Source organism: Rhinatrema bivittatum, unplaced genomic scaffold, assembly GCF_901001135.1.
Source record: "Rhinatrema bivittatum unplaced genomic scaffold, aRhiBiv1.1, whole genome shotgun sequence".
Classification (NCBI taxonomy): domain Eukaryota; kingdom Metazoa; phylum Chordata; class Amphibia; order Gymnophiona; family Rhinatrematidae; genus Rhinatrema; species Rhinatrema bivittatum.
The window spans coordinates 81,624-97,292 of NW_021820965.1; the positions used below are offsets into that span (position 1 = coordinate 81,624).

General features: G+C 40.8%; 1 long non-coding RNA gene across 2 annotated transcripts in view; it reads left to right on the top strand.

The window, feature by feature from the left end:
* LOC115082335 overlaps positions 1-15,669 on the top strand; it is a 78,364-nt gene that overhangs the window by 43,273 nt on the left and 19,422 nt on the right. For both annotated transcript variants that reach the window (XR_003854141.1, XR_003854140.1), the window contains exon 4: positions 7,571-7,668. This is a non-coding gene — a long non-coding RNA (uncharacterized LOC115082335). The remainder of the gene's footprint in view (positions 1-7,570; positions 7,669-15,669) is intronic.

A 15,669-nucleotide genomic window follows, 5' to 3' on the forward strand; every position in this document is an offset into this window, starting at 1 on the left:
ATTCCAGAGCTTTATTGTGCGTTGAGTGAAAAAGAATTTTCTCCGATTAGTCTTAAATGTGCTACTTGCTAACTTCATGGAATACCCCCTAGTCCTTCTATTATATGAAAGTGTAAATAACAGATTCACATCTACTCAAGACCTCTTATGATCTTAAAGACCTCTATCATATCCCCCCTCAGCCGTGTCTTCTCCAAGCTGATCAGCCCTAACCTAGTCAGCCTTTCCTCATAGGGGAGCTGTTCCATCCCCTTTATCATTTTGGTTGCCCTTCTCTGTACCTTTTCCATCGCAAGTTTATCTTTTTTGAGATGCGGCGACCAGAATTGTACACAGTATTCAAGGTGCGGTCTCACCATAGAGAGATATAGAGGCATTATGACATTTTCCGTTCTATTAACCATTCCCTTCCTAATAATTCCTAACATTCTATTAGCTTTTTTTGACTGCTGCAGCACACTGAGCCGACGATTTTAAAGTATTATCCACTATGATGCCTAGATCTTTTTGCTGGGTGGTAGCTCCTAATATGGAACCTAACATTGTGTAACTACTGCAAGGGTTATTTTTCCCTATATGCAACACCTTGCACTTGTCGACATTAAATTTCATCTGCCATTTGGATGCCCAATCTTCCAGTCTTGCAAGGTCCTCCTGTAATGTATCACAGTCTGCTTGTGATTTAACTACTCTGAATAATTTTGTATCATCTGCAGATTTGATAACCTCACTCATTGTATTCCTTTCCAGATCATTTATATATTGAAAAGCACCAGTCCAAGTACAGATCCCTGAGGCACTCCACTGTTTACACTTTTCCACTGAGAAAAATGACCATTTAATCCTAATCTCTGTTTCCTGTCTTTTAACCAGTTTGTAATCCACAAAAGGACATCGCCTCCTAGCCCATGACTTTTTAGTTTTCGTAGAAGCCTCTCATGAGGGACTCTGTCAAATGCCTTCTGAAAATCCAAATACACTACATCTACCGGTTCACCTTTATCCACATGTTTATTAACTCCTTCAAAAAAATGAAGCAGATTTGTTAGGCAAGACTTCCCTTGGGTAAATCCATGTTGACTGTGTCCCATTAAATCATGTGTTTCTATATGCTCTACGATTTTTGATCTTGAGAATAGTTTCCACTATTTTTCCCGGCACTGAAGTCAGGCTCACTGGTCTATAGTTACCCGGATCGCCCCTGGAGCCTTTTTTAAATATTGGGGTTCCATTGGCCACCCTCCAGTTCAGGTACAATGGATGATTTTAATGATAGGTTACAAATTTTAACTAATAGATCGGAAATTTCATTTTTGAGTTCCTTCAGAACCCTAGGATGCATACCATCCGGTCCAGGTGATTTGCTACCCTTTAGTTTGTCAATCTGGCCTACTACATCTTCCAGGTTCACAGTGATTTCGTTCAGTTCGTCTGACTCATCACCCCTGAAAACCATTTCTGGAACTGGTATCTCCCCAACATCCTCATTAGTAAACACGGAGGCAAAGAATTCATTTAGTCTTTCTGAAATGGCCTTATCTTCCCTAAGAGCCCCTTTAACCCCTCTGTCATCTAATGGTCCAACCGACTCCCTCACAGGTTTCTTGTTTTGGATATATTTTAAAAAGTTTTTATTATGAGTTTTTGCCTCAATGGCCAACTTCATTTCAAATTCTCTCTTCGCCTGTCTTATCAATGTTTTACACTTACCTTGACAATGCTTATGTTTTATCCTATTTTCTTCAGATGGATCCTTCTTCCAATTTTTGAGGGATTTGTTTTGGCTAAAATAGCCTCTTTCACCTCACCTTTTAACCATGATGGTAATCGTTTTGCCTTCCTTCCACCTTTCTTAATGCGCGGAATACATATGGACTGCGCCTCTAGGATTGTATTTTTAAACAATGTCCAAGCCTGTTGAACACTTAACCTTTGCAGCTGCACTTTTCAGTTTTTTTCTAACTATTTTCCTCATTTTATCAAAGTTTCCCTTTTTAAAATTGTGTTAGAGCTGCAGATTTACTTATTGTCCCCCTTCCAGTTATTAGTTTAAATTTGATCATGTTATGATCACTGTTGCCAAGTGGCCCCACCACAGTTACTTCTCTCACCAAATCTTGCATTCCACTAAGAATTAAATCTAAAATAGCTCCCTCTCTTGTTGGTTCCTGAACAAATTGCTCCATGAAGCAATCATTTATTACATCCAGGAACTTTGTCTCTAGCAGGTCCTTATGTTACATTTACCCAGTCAATATTGGGGTAATTGAAATATCCACAAAAACAGCGTTTAAGGAACTGGTAAGCAAAGTCCATCATAAAGATTATAATAGTTTTTTTATTTTACTAAATTTCTTCAGCATTATTAGTGGCAACTCCATACATCTTCAAAAACAATCATTAAAGTCCCCCGACATGGTCCGTGTTTCGCGGTGGCTGCATCGGGAGGGACCCACAATCAATATCATCTTATGTATGCTGAAGAAATTTAGTAAAATAAAAAAACTATTATAATCTTTATGATGGACTTTGCTTACCAGTTCCTTGCACGCTGTTTTTGTGGATATTTATTGATGTGCAAGGCATTTTGCTTCATGTCTTTGCTTGGGTAATTGAAATCTCCCATTATTATTGCACTGCCAAATTGGTTTGCTTCCCTGATTTCTCTTAGCATTTCATCATCTGTCTGACCATTTTGTCCAGGTGGACGGTAGTATATTCTTATCACTATACTCTTACCCAACACACATGGGATTTCTACCCATATAGATTCTACTGAGCAATTTTGCATTGCCTGTTTACTAAGTAGTTTACTCTCCATAGTGGGGACTGGGTTGCTTATTCATAGGGACCTTTCATTTTCAGTTTTTATTTTATTTTGCCTGGGAATTTTAATATTATAACAAAAGATGTCTTTTGGGAAAAATGACTGATATAACATAGGAGAAAAATCAGTATAAAAAGCCATTTTCTATGGATGCCTTTTTTGTTCTAACATTGACATTCCCAGGCAAAATAAAATAAAAACTGAAAATGAAGGTGCCTATTTATTCAGTACTTGCTCCACTGCAGCTCTCAACTAGGGGATTCTCCGCATCTAATGGCTAATTCAGCCCTGTTTAATGACGGAAAATGAAAGCTTGCTTACCATAGATAGCAGGATGAATTAGCCATACTAAATACCCACCTCCTTCTCTAAAGAGTCAACTACCTAGCTAGAATTAGCTTTCAAATCAGCTGAGGGGGCACACGAGGCAGTGCCTGAGTGGAAATTCCTGCATATGTTCAGTAGAGCAAAAGCTCTGCTAGCTATATGAGAGAGGTCTGTTTGGTGATGCCAGATGACATCATCACTTGTAATCAGTGATTCATTCTGCTATCTATGGAAAACACCTTTTAGGATAAGCAAACAGGCTTTCCGTGTTTGTTTACAGTTGTGGTGCAGTAGCAAACATTTACTATTGGGTTTGGCACTCTGCACCTGTGACTTTCACATCTGTTTAAAAGGTTAAGAAAAACCAAAATAGTAAAATTTACATATAGGTTAAATAGATTACTGAGATAAGATGATCTGTCTTTTAGCAGGATGAGAAATGTCTACTTGCTAATGAAGTAAAACATTTTTATTAATATAAAAACATAACTCTCACTAGACAAAGTTAAAACTAACTGACCACATTTGTTTGACATGTGACATCCGTTGTCTTGGTGGAGAAGTGAACATTCGGTGAAGAGATTGGAATTATAATCTGAAAGACATTATTTGTGTTTAAAGTGTGTGATGATACCATATTAGACTGAATTTTAATAACCTCCTTGAGTGAGTGAGCTTTGTGAAGAAGTGAAAAAAAACGATACTTGTTACATCGATGAGTCCCTGATGAAGCCCCAGTGGGGGTGAAACAAGGATCCTTTGGACGTAGTGTGTGTTGAACAGTGCAGATGAATTCAGTCCCTGTGAAGGGACTGAATTCATCTTAACCCCATATAAATAAAAGATGAGATGGACTTAACCCCATATAAATAAAAGATGAGATGGGTGGATTTATAAAGAATGTTTTCTGAAAAATTCATTTAAAAGTTATTTGTGCACACTGGGGTAATTTCATTGTGTATTGGAGGATAGTTGGGTAAGAACAAACACACTATGATGTATTGGAACATGTATTGTGTCACATTGTCTTTTGATGTTTGATTTTTAATGGTGTGAATGAGTGAGTGAATGGTGATTAGTTAGTTTTAACTTTGTCTAGTGAGAGTTATGTTTTTATATTAATAAAAATGTTTTGCATGATACTATTGTATTCTACCAAAGATTCTCTTATTGTGTATATTCGGGTAGATTTTCAAAGGGGTACGCGCGTAGCCCCCGAAAACCTACCCCAAACCCCCCCTGCGCGCGCCGAGCCTATTTTGCATAAGCTTGGCGGCGTGCGCAAGCCCCGGGACGCACGTAAATACCGGGGCTTGCATGGAGGGGCGTGTCGCGCGTGACTCGGCGTTTTGGGGGCGGCGCCACGGGGCGTGGCTGCGGCCTCCGGACCAGCTCCCGGGACCGGGACCGGAACTCGGAGCGGGGCAGCCGGCCGGCGCGCGCAAAGTTACGCCTGCTGAAAGCAGGCGTAACTATGCCGACAAAGGTAGGGGAGGGGTTTAGATAGGGCCGGTGGGGTGGAAGGAAAGTTCCCTCTGAGGCCGCTCCGATTTCGGAGCGGCCTCGGAGGGAATGGAGGCAGGCTGTGCGGCTCGGCGCGCACCGGCTGCCGAGTTTGGGCAGCCTTTCGCGTGCCGACCCCGGATTTTAATGGATACGCGCGACTACGCGCATATCTATTAAAATCCCGCGTACTCTTGTTCGCGCCTGGTGCGTGAACAAAAGTACGTGATTGCGCTAATTTATAAAATCCGGCCCATTGTCATTTAAATTAGAGAGAATTATTGATAACATATCCCTGGTTTTTGTTTACCATGTACTTGCTAATGATGACAGGGATTCATGGTTAGTAATAGGGCTCAGAGTGGGGCATTATGGGCCAGTGCATCATACCCTCACTTTTCGTGACCCAAGGAGAATAGTCCATCTGCCTATTCTGATGGCTGTCAGAATCCATTTTTCAATCACTCCCTTCAACAGTGAGCAATAGCACCAGGCTGGAAGCATGGGTACATAGTGAGGTTTCTTGACTACTTTAATTTTCTTTTTTCCTGACGTACTTGCTGGTCGGGAAGAGGAGCGGCTGTAAAATCAAGCTCAGACTTTTGTACAATGATGTTTTCATTTATATTCCGCCTTTTGGCACTTAAAAGTGGATTACATTTAGATCCTATAGGTATTTCCCCATCTCCAGAGGGCTTACAAACTGAGAGGGGTCCGGACCTTGCCACAGTCATGTGGCTGGGGCAAGGTCAGGTCGGCACCATTTTGAAAAATAATGTGGCAGTACCACCATGACGATTTTTCAGGGGAGGGCCTACTATCGTGGTGACACCTCCCACCTCTGCAATAATGGGACCCCTCCCACAAAAAAAACTCAGCTTAGTGCATCTAGCTTTGTTTGTACCTGAGGCAATGGAAGGTTGTGATTTGCCCAAGGTCATAAGGGGAGTGGTAGTGGGATTTGAGCCCTGGTTTCCTGAATTCGCAGTCCACAGCTCTAGCCATTAGTTTACTCCTCCACTCATTACTTTGACCCAAAGAGTAACCAGAGAAGGGGAGAATGAAAGGAATCTTGAAAGGGCCAAACTCATTAGGCCCACCACTAGATAAGTGGTGGGCCTAATGAGTGTGATTTCTTTTGGTAGGGGTGAGGGTTCAGTTAGTGCAGTTCTTGAAATCTCATAACTTTTTTTTTAAATAGATTTTCAGATTCACATTTTACCATCTCTGACAGTATCCTGTTTCTAGCAGTGGCCAATACAGCCAGAATTCCAAATAATAGATAGATGCCATGCTGCTTATTGCGAGAGATTAGCAGTGGCTTTCCTCAATTCTACCTGATTAAAAACAGTTTATGGACTTTTTCTCCAAGAACTTGTCCAAACCTAGCTATGTTAACTGACTTTATCACATCCTCCGGCAATGAATTCCAGAGCTTAATTGTGTATTGAGTGATTTGTTCTAAATGTGCTACTTACAGGCCGATACAGTACAGTGCGCTTCGCCGGAGCGCACTGTTAACCCGCGATTGGATGCGCTAGCTCTACCCCTTATTCAGTAAGGGGTAATAGTGCGTCCAAAATGCGCATCCAACCCCCCAGAACCTAATAGCGCCCGCAACATGCAAATACATGTTGATGGCCCTATTAGGTATTCCCGTGCGATACAGAAAGTAAAATGTGCAGCCAAGCCGCACATTTTACTTTCAGAAATTAGCGTCTACCCAAAGGTAGGCGCTAATTTCTCCAGGCACCAGGAAAGTGCACAGAAAAGCTGTAAAAACTGCTTTTATGTGCACCCTCCGACTTAATATCATGGCGATATTAAGTCGGAGGTCCTGAAAGTTTAAAAAAAAAAAATAAAAAAATATAGGCTCGCAGGTCGAAAACCGGACACTCAATTTTGCTGGCGTCCAGTTTCCAAACCCGTGGCTGTCAGCGGGCTCGAGAACCGACGCCGGAAAAATTGAGCGTCTGCTGTCAAACCGGCTGACAGCCGCCGCTCCTGTCCGAAAAGAGGCGCTAGGGACGCGCTAGTGTCCCTAGCGCCTCTTTTTACCGTCTGCCCTAATTTTAATAAATTAAAATACTGTATCGCACGCACAGGAGAGTGGCCTGTGCATGTGCCAGGAGAGTGGGCGCTCTCCCGCGATTTTACTGTATCGGCCCATTAGTAACTTCAGCGTGTCCCCTAGTTTTTTAATTTTTTGAAAGAGTAAACTGTTCCTCTCCTCATGATTTTATAGACCTCTATCACATCTCCCCTCAGCCATCTCTTCTTCAAGCTGAAGAACCCTAAACTCTTCAGCCTTTTCTCAGAGGATCCATTCCATCCCCTTTAGCATTTTGGTTGTCCTTCTCTGTACCTCTATTTCTTCAAGATTCTTATGTCATTGAATATTTTAGAATTAGAAATGTGCATGATACCTTCACTATAGCTGCATTAAAGCAAAAAAAATGCAGGAACAGACGAGAATGTCCTCTGATTTTCAATTGTCTTTTGTACATTGAATTTAGTTTGTGATTGTGTAAATAAATACAATTTAAATTGTTTGCAATACCTTTTTGTCCCTGCCCTTACTTCCAAAACAGACTTAAATTTGGTTGGGCCAGCACACTCCTGCTCTGGGGATAGTCTTAAGATGGAAACAACCATTAAAACAATCTCAAGACTATTCATGAGTAATAGCCTTAGAGTTTGGGTATTATCCTCTGCATTTGTTCCCCCTTCCTTCTCATAAGTTATAACAATATACATCTGCCATTGGATCATTACATTGATAAGGTGTGAGATTACACCCCCCCTCTCCCTTTCAGTTCAATCCCCTTTATAGGCACTCTAAAAGTATTGCTTTTGCAGTTGTCATAGATTCTTGTTGATGTATGATAGGTTTTTTTTCTCTGTCTCTCTCAGGATATGTGAAGAAACTTCTTGGCTGTAAGTCAGTAGTACTTTGCTTCTTTTTCTCCGTGAAACTCTTCTTCAGGCTGCACTATTTCCAGCATAGACAGGTAAGGTGTAATACTTGGATGCAGGTGATATACTTGGGCTCAATGTGAACAGGTCTGTTGGGCATCTGATAATGATCGTCATATCATGGAAGAATAAGAGTTATGGGGTAACCTGCATGGAGTGGCTGTGGTTATAACCCTAACATCATTAAGCATGGAGTAGTTGGGCAAAAGCCCCACTAGTTTTGGTACCAGTTTAGATTATTACAAAGCTTGGTGGTAAGGCATGATGGGATAGAGTCTGGATATTGAATTAAATATTAGACTTGTAAGAATCAAAAAGGAAAGAGACAAAGCCTGAAATAGGCTACCCATTGAGATGTTGGAGGCCAATACTGTAATGAAATGTTAAATATGGATGAGAGAGATATAGATGGCAATAGTAGTAGCAAGGTTGAGACATTGTCTGAAAGACATGGGGGAAGAGAGAAATTGCTGATGTTGGTTTAAAATTGGGAATTTATATGTTCATCCAGCTAATGTGGCAGAGAATCAGAGATGGACCAGTTGGGCCTTATCGGTCATCTTTTATTAGGTTCCTGTGTTTCCAAATGCAAAATAAATTAAAAAAAAATATACATTGAAATAGTCAGTGGATCATCTAAAATTGTGGATTTTTACTGGATTCACACTAATGGGTTACATGATCCTCTGAATCGCTGATGAACTTCCCAAGCTAAGAGCTTAGCATTGACCTTACTTTGAAGTCATATTACTCTGGGATGACTGTGCTCAAAAACAATTTGTCAGTGGAGATTCTTAAAATGATTTTCTTTTTACTCTTCATGTACGCTTGCAGTCATGATCTTGTACTCTTAGGTAGGAAATTGAAATCCAGAAGCTCCAAGGTTGCATTCTCAGAAGTGCTCCCTGTTCCATTTGCAGAACCCGAGGCAGCATAATGGTTTTTACAGCGGTTGCCCTTCCAGATCATGCCCCCTCACCTTGTTTCAGCCCTATCCCCAACTAGAGATAAAGTAACTTTTAAACTAGAATTTGGGGGGGGGGGGAGAGTTGACAGTCACTCAGCAGTGCATGGTGAGGGAAACTGGCAAACCAAATAAGTTAGAATGTCCTCAGAGGTTATTGTAAAAGCTGAAAAAGCCCTTAAGTATTTAAAATTGGCGTACACAGATAAAAATGACTCCAGACTGTGCCTGTATCATTGGACAGGGTAATATTAGTGGAGAGGTGGCACTACATGTTAAGGATGGCTTAGAGTCGAGCAGGATAAAAGTTTGCAAGAGGCAAACTGTTCTCTGGAATCCTTATGAATAGACGTTTAGGGGGCAGAAGGGAAAAGTATAGTAGTGGGGATATATTACCGTTTGCCTGGCCAGGATGAAGAAAACTGTAAAATGCTAACAGGCATAAAACTGGGTAGTAAAATGGATAACACAGTAATAATGGAGGACTTCAGTTATCTGAGTATGATTGGGTAAATGTTACATCAGGAAAAGCAAGGAAGGTAAAGTTCCTAGATGTTATCAATGACTGCTTCATGCAGCAGTTGGTCATGGAACCAACAAGAAGGGAACTATATTTGATCTAGTTCTCAGTGGAATGCAGGACCTTTACAAGAAAGGTGGTGGATTCGCTTGGCAACATTGATCATAATGTAATTAAATTTGAAACAGTCACAGGAAGGTAAATACTGAGGAAAAGTACTGCAGTAACCTTTAATTATAAAATGAAGAAATGTTAGGAAAAAACCAAACTAAAAACAATCCGCAAGATTAAAACCTTGCAGGCGGCATGGAGATAAACATTATCATGAGATTCAGACAAAATGTATTCCATGCATTAAAAAAGGTCAAAGGAAAGCCAAATGACTGCTAATGTGGTTTAAAAGTGAGGTAAAAGAGGCCATTAATTCCAAAATGGCATCCTTCAAAAAGCTGAAAGCAGACCCAATTGAGGAAACTAGGGGAAGATCATAAGTAGGTTAGATGTAAAAAGTAATTAAGCAGGCTTAAGAGAGAATTTGAATAGAAGCTTGCTATAGAGATAAAAACAAGTAATAAAATTTCAAGTACATTTGAAGCGAAAAGCCCATAAGGGAGTCAGTTGGGCTTTAGGTGACTGAGGGGTAAAAGGGGTACTCTGTGAGGATAAGAAAATAGCATAAAAATTAAATGAATTCTTGCCTCTGTCTTTACTGAGGAGGATTTGGAGTCATAACCACACTGCAAACATTTTTTGATGGTAATGACTCTGAGTGACTAAACAAAATCAATATGAAACTGGAGGATATAATAAATCATTTTGACAGACTAAAGAATAACAAATCACCAGGACTGGTTAGCATTCACCCCAGAATTCTAAAGTAACTAAAAAATGAAATTGTAGACCTGTTTCTGGTGGTTTGCAGCCTTATCATTTAAAATAGCCATGGTTCCAGAAGATAGAAGGGTGGCCAGCTTTTAAAAAGGGCTCCAGGCGTGATCCAGGAAACTATATGCCAGTGTGTCTGATGTCTGTGCCAGACAAAATGGTAGGAGCTGTTCCTAGAAACAAAATTCTCTGTAGACTAGCAGGGCTGAATAAGCTATGACACGTGGGTAATATCATTCACCATCGCTGAAAAGACCTTTCTCTTATCTCATGAAGCTTTTCCTCTACTGCATATGTACAGGAGCTCCTGTGTACCCACCCCTCCCCTCAATCTTTTTTTTTTTATCTGAGCTTCAGCATGAACGTGTACCCTATCTGTTGTTTTTTAGTGATATCTTGATATTCTTCAGTTTCATAACTTTTTTTTCCTAATTGTTACCTTGCTTACTTTTCAGTCACCTAAAAAGCATTTTTCAGTGCTCTTAAAAAAAAATAAAAATCTGAGGTGACCTAGGACCCCCACCTATGTCATCATTGAAGTCTTGGATCAGTGTCCCTCTCCTCACGGATCAGAGGAAAGAGTGGGAATCATCTGAGCCTCCAGAACATTTGCCTGAGGACTTTTCCTATTCCAGATTTCTGGATAAGTTGGGTTAGGCACTTGGAGTTAATGTTTGTAAGGGCAAGGACCTCCCACAGAAGTCTTCGGCCTTCTCCAGATCCTGGATACCCCAGTGGAGCCAGCAGCAAGTCCAATACATTCCATTCTGCAAGAATTACAGACAAGAATGTGGGAAAATCCAATTTCCTGTACTTCCATAGCCAGACCTCAGCATAGAGTCAACAATCTCAGGTTTTGGAGTGGTGCAGCTGCTTCATCAATTAGTTATTTTGGAGTCAACCTAAAGTGGGCATAGACAATGATGATATTCTCCATAGCCCCTCCAGGAAATTAGATGTAAAAAAAAAATAAGCAGGCTTAAGAGAGAATTTGAAAAGAAGCTTGCCATAAAAGTGAAAACAAATAACTTTTCAAGTATATTCGAAGCAAAAAGCCTTTGAGGGAGTAAGTTGGGCTGCCAGATCACAGAGATAAAGGGGTGATCAAGAGAGAATAAGAAAATAGAAAAATTAAATTCTTTTCATCTCTTTACTGAAGAGGATGTTGGAGTCATACCCACACCGATTCTGAGTGACTAAACAAAATCACTGAAAAACTGGAGGACGTAATATATCAGACTGACAGACTACAGAATAATAAATCACCAGGAGTGATTGGTATTCCCCCCCCCCCCCCCCCCCCCCCCGAATTCTGAAGGAACTAAAAAATGAATTGCAGACCTGTTTCTGGTGATTTGCAGCCTATTTTAAATTAGCCACGGTTCCAGAAGATAGAAGGATGGCCAATGTGATGCCAGTTCCTAAAAAGGGCTTCAGGAGTAATCCGGGAAACTATACACCAGTGAGCCTGATGTGTCTGCCAGGCAAAATGGTCAAAGCCATTGTTTCAGGGTTTAAATTACAATCAAGAGAGCAGCCATGCTTTTCAGTGAATAAGGGAGCAAAAAATCCAAAAATACTACAAGTTCTCTGATTTACAAATTGCAGAAGTTAAAAAGCAAGGTAGTCCAAAAATATGCTTTCTCTTACCAGGGAACCAATTCAGTGTGCTCCGGTGTGGCCCTCCTCAGACTCAGAGTTCAGCCCAGTGGGGAGAGATTTGCCAGCAGAGTTAAACATCTTGGCTGGGAATAACCCTGCCCACAACACATGGAAACACTGACAATACTACTGCTTTTTACACTTTCACCAAGTCAAAATAGCTATCTGCAGAGCTCTATCTTCATACCTCCAGAGCCAAGGTTTCAAATCTCTCTACCGGTGTTATACATTGTTTCCGGGGCACCCCTGCTATATGGTGTTTTCCTAATCATTTGCAGCAGATTTCACCCTTCCCAGACCAACCGCAGTATCCTCTTTATTCACCGTGAACTTGGTCAAACCTATATCCTCAATGGAAATAGTGACTGATTAAGAAATTCAATCCTGCTTCTCACCCTTTAAATGTTATTCCAATTAAATACTTACTTATTTATTTTATTTATTTATTTATAACTTTTCTATACCGAAGTTCAAATAACAGAGTTAATTATCACTCCGGTTTACATTGCAACCATAAAAAACAGTGACAAAGTTGTCTTACATAGAACAGGGGGAGAGAAAAACTTGGATACAGCTTAAGCATGGGGAGTAACGTGTCAAAACTGGTAAGAACTGATAAGAGTTGGCTTTTTGGGGTAACAAGGTATTCAGAGGGAGGGGGTAGGGTAGCGGAGGGTTACCATAGATTTAATGAAACTAATATACATATTAAATAGCTTAGGCATCTGAGCTTAGGAAGAGAAGGTCCGTGGAGGATGAGGCAAGGACAAGTGTTATGGGAAGGCTTGTCTGAATAGTAGCGTCTTAAGTCTCTTCTTGAATGTAATTGGGCATTGTTCCAGCCTAAGGTCCGGTGGGAGCAGGTTCCACTGTTTGGGGCCTGCGGTGGAAAAGGCTCTTTTACTAAAGGAGGTTTTGAATGTAGGTGTTCTAAGAGTCCCTCTTTGCGCTAATCTCAGAGGACGGGTTGAATTTAACTCTTTATTCAATTTTTGCAAATTAAAACATAATACAAAACTTGTATTTTCATATAACATAAGTAATCATCATGAGGGACTTACATAAATCATATAATCCATTAACCAAATAACACATTATTTCTCTTATGTGAACCTATAATGTGGGGGTACCTGCCTAACCATAATAATACAATCAATAATAACTATAAAGGGAGTGATTTCTATTTATTCTTGTACAACCGATACTTCTGACAAATTAGGCATCAAACCTAGACTGGTTTTATCCCTCAAGAAATTTTCCAGGTGAAGGGGCTCATTAAAGGAAAATTTCTTACCCTGGTAATTGACGAAACATTTTGATGGAAATTTTAAATAAAAAGTGGCTCCAATTTCCAGGGTCTTACTCTTTAACATAAGGAAGTGTCTTCTACGCAATTGCGTAGGTCTAGACACATCCGGAAATACATAAACATTTTGGCCACAGAATGGTAAATCCTTATTCTTAAAGAATTTTCCCAGAACTATATCTTTATCCTTCTCTAAAGAAAAAGATACAAATAATGTTGCCCTTTTATTTATAATATCTGTAGACTCCTCTAAAAAAGTGGATACCCCTATACTTTTATCCTCTATCTGCCCATTGTTGTCACTAGGGCGTATAGGAAAATAATAAATCTTTGATATCACTGGTATATCCTTATCTCCATATGCTAGATTTTCTTTCAAAAATTTAGAAAACATTTCAACTGGCGATAACAACCTAGTAATTGGGAATTGTACAAATCTTAAATTTTTAATCCTCATTAAATTCTCTATATTTTCAATTTCAGCATGTAAAGAATTACAGTCAGTAATATTCAAACATTCTCTCTCTTGGATATTCTGTACTTTCTTTTCAACAGTTTTCAGAGTTAACTCTACATCATTTATTCTTTTACCTTGTTCCAATATTGACAACCTGTTAACATTAACTAGAGAGGATAATGAGTTGTTAACTTGTACTAGATTAGAGTCTAATTTTGTCAAAACCCTCCACAAATCCCCCATAGTCACATTAGCCGGGTCTACAGAATCAATCTGTGCCCAATCTAAGGTAATTATTATATTACCTTCTTCTGCCCCTGCAGATTGTATTGCAGGGCTATCTACTGGATCGGCAACAGTCAATGGAAAATGCAACTCTTTTGCACTCACATTTCCTGGCGCCTTCTCAGCTCGCTGATCTTCTCCTGTGTTTGCTGAGGGTTGCGGAGGGGTCGGTTGATTGCCTGGACTTAAAGAGGCATCAACAGTGCCTCGCGTACAGTCCATTTGTGGCATTCCCTGCCGATTAACATGTGCGTCCATGGGACCAGTTCTTACAGTTGTTGGCGATGAGGTGACAAAACGCGCCTTCCTTTTTCGACCCATAAGTTGAGGACTTCAGGGAGGAAGTTTCCAAAGACTTTATCCGGCCGGCCGCGGTCCTCGCGGTCAAAGCCGGTCTAAGCCGCGCGCCGGCGTTCCTCGGGTTTTGTAGACCCGGTCCCTGGCTGATGACGTCAGGAGCACAGAATCAGCTGGCTTCAATTAGCACAGCTCCGTTCTCTCTCCGCAGACGGAGAAAAGTTCTGCAGGTTTTAATACAGTCTCTGTGTTCCTTACCAGGACGGCTGCATTCACTCCCTTCCGTTCTCTCTCAGGGCCCCTCTGATCACCGACGCTCCTCGGGTTTTGTAGACCCGGTCCCTGGCTGATGACGTCAGGAGCACAGAATCAGCTGGCTTCAATTAGCACAGCTCCGTTCTCTCTCCGCAGACGGAGAAAAGTTCTGCAGGTTTTAATACAGTCTCTGTGTTCCTTACCAGGACGGCTGCATTCACTCCCTTCCGTTCTCTCTCAGGGCCCCACAGAGGACGGGTTGAAGTATGAAGTTGCAGGGGGGTCGATAGGTCCAGCAGAGAGATGTTAAGAATGGCTTTGTGGGTGATTACTAAAAGCTTGTAGAGGATTCTGAATTTGACTGGGAGCCAATGGAGCTTCTTAAGGATCGGTGTTATGTGGTCCCTTTTGTTAGACTTTGTGAGTATCCTTGCAGTTGCATTCTGAAGCAACTGGAGAGGTTTAATGGAGTTGTCTGGAAGGCCTTGAAGAAGAGCATTGCAGTAATCGATTTTTGAAAAAAGGATCGCTTGTAAGACAGACCTGAAATCTTGAAAATGAAGGAGGGGTCTTAGTCTTTTTAATACTTGAAGTTTGAAGTAGCACTCCTTTATTGTGTTAAGCCTGTGAAGCTCAATTGAGTGTCCATGACTACCCCTAGGTTTCTGACTTTGGGAGAGGTGGTTGGGAGCGTTGTAGGGGGTAGGTTGTTTAGAGAAAAGTTACCATCCTGTGTGATTAAGAGGAATTCGGTCTTGTTTGTGTTGAGAATCAGGTTAAGATTTGAAAGGAGGTTATTAATGGAGCATAGATAGGTGTTCCAACGACGTAAAGTACTGTCCAGAGAATCTATTATCAGTAGGAGATTTGGACGTCGTCTGCATACACGTAATGTGTTTTTTTGTGTAAATATTTTTATTGGAGTACAGTAGGTAAAAGAGCATCTGAAAACACACAAAGTGCTAAGAGTGCGACAACAACATCAAGAAGAGCCATAGTGCAATGAAACACAAAACCAGGAGTCTGATCTGGAAGTCAGCTATGAAACACAGGACCCCAGTTAGGTAATCGCACAAAGAAACCAAACTGTAAACCGGTTTTTTTTTTAACAATAATAAACTACAGAGATACCCTCCCCACCTCCCCCCCCCCCCTTTTTCCCCCGGGCAGAGCACTGGTGTATAAGCTAAGAAACAGAACATTATCAGCAGAGGTTACGAAGAGCCATATACTTAACTAGTATAGTTAGTGTAACGTGTAGAAGTCAAAAAACAGGGGACAGAATACAAAAGTAATAATACACATCATGATATGACTCCAGATTCCTCCACTGGCAGAAGTTTCACATAGTCCTTCCATAATAATTGGATTTTTTGGTATTTCTCACTAGAACTGTGTTTGGCAG